Source organism: Arachis duranensis, chromosome 1 (genome assembly GCF_000817695.3).
Source record: "Arachis duranensis cultivar V14167 chromosome 1, aradu.V14167.gnm2.J7QH, whole genome shotgun sequence".
NCBI classification, from domain to species: Eukaryota; Viridiplantae; Streptophyta; class Magnoliopsida; order Fabales; family Fabaceae; genus Arachis; species Arachis duranensis.
In genome coordinates, this window is record NC_029772.3 from 57,920,818 (window position 1) to 57,930,548 (window position 9,731).

Here is a 9,731-nt window from a genome sequence, read left to right on the forward strand (position 1 = left end):
TTCTATGACTGGACTTTCCCATGGAGGTTTTGCATCTCCTAGATCTTCAACCAACTCTTCTTCTTGAACAATGACAGCTTCTTCTACTTGTTCTAGTACGAATTCATTCCCTGTCTTGTCCACTGGGGTTTCTGGTATCTCCTTCATGCTACACTCTTCACTAGATTGTCCACATGGGGCTATGGTTGATCCTTGTGTATTTAAGCATCTAGAAGCCCATTGAATTAATACTTGCCCCAGTTGTTGAGTGGTTACCTGAAATCGATCCATTGTTTCCTTGAGATGATCCTTTGCCTCTTGATGCACTCGATTTTCATAAGTAGGATCATAATGCTCTTGGATTGATGGATATGGAGATGGTGAATATTGAAGTGGTGGTTCTTGTGAGTAATTGGGTTGGAATTGGGGTGGCTCTATATATGGTTCATATGGCTCATAAGGTGGTTGGTATGGTGGTTGAGGGTTAGGGTTATATGGAGGTGAATGGCGGAAAGGGGCTTGTGAGTATGGTGGTCTAAAGTCATGTTGAGAAGGGGGTTCATAGGCATATGGTGGTGGTTGTTGATAATCAAAAGAGCGCTCACCATAGCCATCATCTTGGTATGCATCACAGAATGGTTGTTGATAGTCCATTGGAGGTGGTTGTTGCCATGAGGGTTGATCAAATCCTTGTGGCTCCTCCCATCTTTGATTGGTCCAACCATGGTGCATGTTGTCATTATAATCTCCTCTTCCTGCAACATAATTGTAACCAGACTCATAGCCAAATGGGTGAGAGTTCATAGTAGTGAGACAAAATAAAAATAAAAATCAACAAAAATAAAATATTTTGAAAAAGATAAGATTTTTAAAAAAAAGATAAATATTTTTTTTGAAAATTATTTACAATAACCAATAATAAGGCACACGTTTGCAATTCCCCGGCAACGGCGCCATTTTGATGAGAGAACTTTTGCGTGGTCTAGAAATTTGCGGATAAATCCTCGTTGCAAGTATAGTTTCTAAACCTTCAAAAGTCCTTTCATACAAACGTTTTGGTTGTTCTCTAAACCGTCAAAAATCCCTTCGTATAAACATTTTGGTTGTCAGAAGTAACAAACCCCTAAATAAATTGATAACCGAGTATTTAAACCTCGGGTCGTCTTCTTAAGGAATTGCAGGGAGGTATGTTCTTATTATTGGCTATGAAAAAGGCAAAATTGGGGTTTTGGAAGTAAGGGGGCAGTATGTTGCACAAAAAATAATAAGAAAAATAAATAAATAACTATAAATTAAACTCTTGGCAAGGTATGGGAACTGGAGGTCCTATCCTGGTTATCCTTATCAATTGTAATGAGAATTGGATTTTTCTCCCACTTTGTTAACCTCTAACTATGAAGGTAAGTTAAGTGGGTGAATTCCAATTTTCAATCAACAATGAGTTTGATAACTCTATGGTCACCAATTATTCAACCAAAGCCAAAAGGGAAGAAAATCTACTCGAATGAAAATAATTTGGATAAGCACCAATAACATAAATTAAAGAAAGCAATCATAAATCTGAAATACCATTAGCACTAATAAAGATATCAAAAGTAACATGGGCAGTTGTAGCCAAATAAAGAAGTTGAGTTAAACATAGGAATCCATAAACTAAATTGAGGAAATAAATAAAAGGGAACATTGAAAATAAATAAATACAAAGAACATTGAACCTGGGATTGAGAGTCACTCCTAAAACTAAGAGAAGTCCTAAATCCTAAATCCTAATCCTAAGAGAGAGGAGAGAACCTCTCTCTCTCTAAAAACTACATCTAAAAATATGAAAAGTGAATTATGAGTGAATAATTATGAATACATGCATTCCCCCACTTTATAGCCTCTAATCTGTGTGTTCTGGGCTAAAAACTGGGTCAAAAGCAGCCCAGAAGTCACTTCCAGTGCTTTCTGGTCCGTACAGGTCACGGAAAAGTGACGCGGCCGCATGGCTCACGCGGCCGCGCGGGTTGCGTTCCTGCCAGGTCACGCGTCCGCGTGACTCACGCGTTCGCGTCGCCTGGCGTTGGGGCAGCTACAGCAAATTATATATCAAATCGAAGCCCCGGACGTTAGCTTTCCAACGCAACTGGAACCGCATCGTTTGGACCTCTGTAGCTAAAGTTATAGCGGTTTGAGTACGAAGAGGTCAGGCTAGACAGCTTAGCAGTTTCTCCAACTTCTTGTATTCCTTCCACTTTTGCATGCTTCCTTTCCATCCTCTGAGCCATTCCTGCCCTGTAATCTCTGAAAACACTTAACACACATATCAAGGCATCTAATGGTAATAAGAGAGGATTAATAATAAGCAAATATAAGATCAAAGAAGCATGTTTTCAATCAAAACACATAATTAGGAAGGAAATATAAAACCATGCAAATAGTATGAATAAGTGGGTAAAGAGTTAATGAAAACCACTCAATTGAGCACAAGATAAACCATAAAATAGTGGTTTATCATGAGGTAAGTGGGGTTTTTTAGGGAAGAGATATGGAGGTGATTGGTGAAGAGAATATAGGAAAGAGGATAAGATTTGTATGGTGAGTGGTGTTTTGGGTGGAGTGTTATAGAGATGTGTGAGGGGGAGAGAAAGAGAGGTGAAGTAGGTGGGGATCCTGTGGGATCTACCGATCCTGAAGGGTCAAGAATTTCTCATCCCTGCTCCTTTTAGGCGTGCAAAATGCCCTTATTGTGCAATCCTGACGTTTAACGCCAGACTGCTGCTTGTTTCTGGTGTTAAACACCAGTTTTTATACCTTTCCTGGTGTTTAACGCCAAGCTATTGCTTGTTTCTGGCGTTAAACGCCAACTTTGTGCCCTTTTCTGGCGTTAAACGCCAGTCTGGTGCCCATTTCTGGCGTTAAACGCCCAGAATGGTGCCAGACTGGGCGTTTAACGCCCATTCTGCTACTCTTACTGGTGTTTGAATGCCAGTAAGTTTCTCCTCCAGGGTGTGCTATTTTTAATGCTGTTTTTGAATTTGTTTTTATTTTTGCAGTTATTTTTGGGACTCCACATGATCATCAACCTAAAGAAAACATAAAATAACATAGATAAATAAAAATTGGGTTGCTTCCCAACAAGCGCTTCTTTAATGTCAATAGCTTGATAGTGGGCTCTCATGGAGCCTCACAGATAATCAGAGCATGGTTGTAGCCTCTCAACACCAAACTTAGAGTTTGGTTGTGGCCTCCCAACACCAAACTTAGAGTTTAAATGTGGGGGCTTTGTTTGACTCTGTATTGAGAAAAGCTTTTCATGCTTCCTCTCCATGTGTACAGAAGGAGAACCTTGAGTTTTGAATACAAGGTAGTCCTCATTTAATTGAAGGACTAACTTTCTTCTGTCAACATCAATCACAGCTTTTGCTATGGCTAGGAAAGGTCTGCCAAGGATGATAGATTCATCTTCATCCTTCCCAGTGTCTAGGATTATGAAATCAGCAGGGATGTAAAGGCATTCAACCTTCACTAGCACATCCTCTACTAGTCCATAAGCCTTTTTCATGGATTTTTCTGCCATCTCTAGTGAGATTCTTGCAGCTTGAACCTCAAAGATTCCTAGTTTCTCCATTACAGAGAGTGGCATGAGGTTTATGCCTGACCCCAGGTCACACAGAGCCTTCTCAAAGGTCATGGTGCCTATGGTACAAGGTATTAAGAACCTTCCGGGATCCTCTTTCTTTTGAGGTAATGTTTGTTAAACCCAGGTATTTAGTTCATCAATGAGCAATGGAGGTTCATTCTCCCAAGTCTCATTACCAAATAGCTTGGCATTCAGCTTCATGATTGCTCCTAAATACTGGACAACTTGCCATTCAGTAATATCTTCATCTTCTTCAGAGGAGGAATATTCATCAGAGCTCATGAATGGCAGAAGGAGGTTCAATGGAATCTCTATGGTCTCTAGATGAGTCTCAGATTCCTTAGGTTCCTCTGATGGGAACTCTTTTTTGTCCAGAGGACGTCCCATGAGGTCTTCCTTACTGGGATTCACGTCCTCCTCCTCCTCTCTAGGTTCGGCCACACCAAGTAAGGTTATGGCCTTACACTTTCTTTTTGGATTCTCTTCTGTATTGCTTGGGAGTGTACTAGGAGGAGTTTTAGTTACTCTTTTACTCAGCTGGCCCACTTGTGCCTCCAAATTTCTAATGGAGGACGTTGTTTCATTCATGAAACTTAGTGTGGCCTTAGATAGATCAGAGACTATGTTTGTTAAGCTAGAGGGGCTCTGCTCAGAATTCTCTTTCTGTTACTGAGAGGATGATGGAAAAGGCTTGCTATTGCTAAACCTGTTTCTTCCACCATTATTAAAGCCTTGTTGAGGCTTTTGTTGATCCTTCCATGAGAAATTTGGATGATTTCTCCATGAGGGATTATAGGTATTTCCATAGGCTTCACCCATGTAATTCACCTCTACCATTATAAGGTTCTCAGGATCATAAGCTTCTTCTTCAGAAGATGCCTTTTAGTACTGTTGGATGCATTTTGCAATCCATTCAGACTATGAGAAATCATATTGACTTGCTGAGTCAACATTTTGTTATGAGCCAATATGGTATTCAGAGCATCAATTTCAAGAACTCCTTTCCTTTGAGGTGTCCCATTACTCACAGGATTCCTTTCAGAGGTGTACATGAACTGGTTATTTACAACCATTTCAATGAGTTCCTGAGCTTCTGCAGGTGTTTCCTTCATGTGAATGGATCCACTTGCAGAATGGTCCAATGACATGTTAGACAATTCAGACATACTATCATAGAATATATCTAGGATGGTCCATTCTGAGAGCATGTCAGAAAGACACTTTTTGGTCAGTTGCTTGTATCTTTTCCAAGCTTCATAGAGGGATTCACCTTCTTTCTGCCTAAAGCTTTGAACATCCACTCTAAGCTTGCTCAGCTTTTGAGGAGGAAAGAACTTGGCTAAGAAAGCTGTGACCAGCTTATCCCAAGAGTTCAGGCTATCTCTAGGTTGAGAGTCCAACCATATCCTAGCTCTGTCTCTTACAGCAAAAGGAAAAAGCATAAGCTTATAGACCTCAGGATCAACTCCATTGGTCTTAACAGTATCACAGATCTGCAAGAATTCAGTTAAGAACTGAAAGGGATCTTCTGAGGGAAGTCCATGAAACTTGCAGTTCTGTTGCATCAGAGAAACTAATTGAGGCTTTAGCTCAAAGTTATTTGCTCCAATGGCAGGGATTGAGATGCTTCTTCCATGGAAACTGGAATTTGGTGTAGTGAAGTCACCAAGCATCTTCCTTGCATTGTTGTTGGGTTTGGCCATGTCTCCTTCTTTTTCGAGATTCTTTGTAAGATTTTCTCCAGATTGTTGTGCTTTAGCTTCTCTTAGCTTCTTCTTCAGAATCCTTTCAAGTTTAGGATCTGCTTCAACAAGAATGTCCTTGTCCTTGCTTTTGCTCATATGAAAAAGAAGAGAACAGAAAAGAAGAGGAATCCTCTATGTCACTGTATAGAGATTCCTTTATGTGAGTAGAAGAGAAGAAGAAAAGAAGAAGAAAAATTTGAACACAGAGAGAGAAGAGAAGAGGGTTAAAATTATGAGTAGAAGAGAAGTGTTAGTAGATAAATAAATAAATAGAAGGAGATGAGAGAGAGGAGTTTTCGAAAATAATTAAGAAGAAAAAGAAAATATTTTTGTTTTTATTTTAAAAATATAGTTAGAATTCGAAAATTAGGAGAAGAAATGAAATTAAAATTAAAATTTAAAATAATTAGTTAATTAAAAAGAATTTTTAAAAAGGGTGAGGAATTTTCGAAAATTAGAGAGAGAAAAGTAGTTAGGTGGTTTTGAAAAAGATAAGAAATAGTAAAACAAACAAAAAAGTCAATTAGTTAGTTGAAAAAGATTTGAAAATCAATTTTGAAAAGATAAGAAGTTAGAAAAAAATTTGAAATTGATTTTGAGAAAAAAAAAGATATGATTGAAAAAGATTTGATTTTTAAAATTGATGACTTGACTAACAAGAAACTAAAAGATATGATTCTAAAATTTAAAGTTTGAATCTTTCTTAACAAGAAAGTAACAAACTTGAAAATTTTTTTTTGAATCAAAACATTAAATTGCTAGTATTAAATTCGAAAAATATGAGGTGAAAATAGAAAAAAGATTTTGAAAAGTTTTGAAAGAGATTTTTGAAGATTTTCGAAAAACAAAGGAAAAAAATGAAAAAGATTTGATTTTGAAAAAGATTTTGAAAAGATAAATTTTTGAAATTGAAATCTTGACTTGACTAACAAGAAACAACTTATTTTAAAAATTTTTGACTAAGTCAACCCAAGATTTTGAAATTTATGAGAGAAATAAAGGAAAGATATTTTTTATTTTTGAATTTTTAATGAGGAGAGAGAAAAACACAAAGATGACTCAAAACATGAAAATTTTGGATCAAAACTAATGATGCACGCAATAACACTTTGAATGTCAAGATGAACACCAAGAACACTTTGAAGATCATGATGAACATCAAGAACTTATTTTTGAAAAATTTTTAAGAAAATAAAAACACGCAAGACACCAAACTTAGAAATTTTTAATGGTTAGACACTAACAAAACAAGAATGCATATGAAAAACAAGAAAAGACACAAAACAAGAAAATTTAAAGATCAAACAAGGAGACTTATCAAGAACAACTTGAAGATCGTGAAGAACACCATGCATGAATTTTTCGAAAATTTTAGGAAAATAAAAGCATGCAATTGACACCAAATTTAAAATTTGACATTAGACTCAAACAAGAAACACAAAAATTTTTGTTTTTATGATTTTATTAATTTTTTTCGAAAATTATTTTGGAAAAACGAAAAAGAAGAAAAATTTTTGAAAGATTTTTGAAAACTTTTTGAAAATAAAATAATGGTTAAAACAAGAAGAAAATTACCTAATCTGAGCAACAAGATGAACCGTCAGTTGTCCAAACTTGAAAAATCCCCGACAACGGCGCCAAAAACTTGGTGCACGAAATTTGTGATCTCAATGGCGCCAACAACTTGGTACGCACAATTGTAATCTCAACTCTTTTTCACAACTTCGCACAACTAACTAGCAAGTTCACTGGGTCGTCCAAGTAATAAACCTTACGTGAGTAAGGGTCGATCCCACGGAGATTGATGGCTTGAAGCAAGCTATGGTCATCTTGTAAATCTCAGTCAGGCAGATTCAAATGGTTATGGAGTTTTGATAATAAAAGATAAATAAACATAAAATAAAGATAGAGATACTTATGTCATTCATTGGTGGGAATTTCAGATAAGCGTATGGAGATGTGTTGTTCCTTCTAAATCTCTGCTTTCCTACTACCTTCATCCAATCCTTCATACTCCTTTCTACGGCAAGCTATATGTTGGGGGATCACCATTGTCAATGGCTACCGTCTGTCCTCTCAGTGAAAATGGTCCAAATGCGATATCACCGCACGGCTAATCATCTGTCGGTTCTCACTCATGTTGGAATAGGATCCAGTGATCCTTTTGCGTCTGTCACTACGCCCAACATTCGCGAGTTTGAAGCTCGTCACATTCATCCCATCCCAGATCCTACTCGGAATACCACAGACAAGGTTTAGACTTTTCGGATCTCAAGAATGCTGCCAATTGAATCTAGCTTATACTACGAAGACTCTGATCGTGAACCAGGAAGCTAAGAGATATGTATTCAAGCTCGTTTACAGGTAGAACGAAAGTGTTTGTCAGGCACGTGTTCATAGGTTGAGAATGATTATGAGCGTCACATAATCATCACATTCATCATGTTCTTGTGTGCGAAGATATCTTTGAACAAGATAAGCATGAATTGAATAGAAAATAGTAGTAATTGCATTAATACTCGAGGAACAGCAGAGCTCTACACTTTAATCCATGGTGTGTAGAAACTCCACCGTTGAAAATACATAAGTGATGATGGTCCAGGCATGGCCGTGAGGCCAGCCCCCAATGTCTAGGGACTAAAAATGATCCTAGCATCCAAGATGTCTAATACAATAGTAAAAAGTTCTATTTATACCAAACTAGTTACTAAGGTTACAGAAACAAGTAAATGATGCAGAAATCCACTTTCGGACCCACTTGGTGTGTGCTTGGACTGAGCATTGAAGCTTTTGTGTGTAGAGACTTTTCTTGGAGTTAAACGCCAGTTTGCAGCCTGTTTTGGGCGTTTAACTCTAGCTTGTAACCTGTTTCTGGCGTTTAACGCCAGAATAGGGCAGGGAGTTAGCGTTTGAATGCCAGTTTGCATTATCAAAACTCGAGCAAAGTATGGACTATTATATATTACTGGAAATCCCTGAATGTCTACTTTCCAACGAAATTGAGAGCGTGCCATTTGGATTTCTGTAGCCACAAAAATTCCATTTTGAGTGCAAGAAAGTTAGAAACCAACAACATCAGCAGTCCTTTTTCAGCCTCTGAATCAGATTTTTGCTCAGGTCCTTCAATTTCAGCCAGAAAATACCTGAAATCACAGAAAAACACACAAACTCATAGTAAAGTCCAGAAATATGATTTTTGCATAAAAACTAATAAAAATATACTAAAAAGTAGCTAGATCCTATTAAAAACTCCCTAAAAACAATGCCAAAAAGCGTATAAATTATCCGCTCATCACATACCGTCTAAGGTTTATGAGGATGGTATAAAATTATCTTCCATATCCCATCCACATTGAATCATCATAAACATTCAAAACTATAATAAATAAAAATTATAAAAAATGCAAACATTATGTTGATGTATTACCAATAATTCATATCTCTTGCAAACTACAAACTTAAATTCTTGATATAATGAGAAATTACCTTCATAATCAACAAAAGAGTCAACATTTTGGCCACTTTGTGTGTCACCACTTGGTGGGTGCGTCTTAATAGTCAATAAATTTACATCTTCATAAAGTTGTGCCAAATTAATAGCCACCGAAACAACAACAGAGGAAGATTGTATTTTTTGTACACAAATTATAGTAGAACTTCTTTACAAAAAGTTCAATTTTATTCAATTAAACGTTAGACACTATAAGAAATAAAAGAATATAATAATGATGATCATCTTTTTTAAATTACCTTTCTGTTAGGCACGATCTGTGGGAACCGCAGTGTGATGAAAGCTGATTTTGCGGAACGACTTCTGTTAGATTATTGGCGGATCCTTGTGCACTGGAGTATGCTAGAATTGTAATAAATCTATGTAATATAAATGATTTTCGATGAAGTATACTTTTTGTTAAATATAATATTGGTGTATGAATCATTTGGCAATCATTAATTATACGACTATTTGTTAACACGGACTGTGGAATTCTTGTCAATGAGGGATCCGTCCGTAGAGTTAAAGATTTAGATCTTATCTCTGATGTAAAAAGTCTTACATAATTAGGAGGAGTATTTTCCTGTCCAATTTCATGCGAGACACAGTGTACACCATACATAGATAGTTGCTTCCCTATAAATGAGTAATGAGAAATATCTAGAAAATTTTCGTCATTAAACTGATATAAATTAAATTTAGATAAATATGAGTCAATTACAGTGATAAAAATATCACCTTTATCTTCATTGGATTGTAAACTGAGAATATTAGATGAGGTACCAGTTTCTCAACACACTGTTCTTTGACTTGTAGTAATATGATGCACATTTTTATGTACGTCAAAATTTGTATTATTGTTGTTCTTCAACATTGTTAAGTCAAGAAAAAT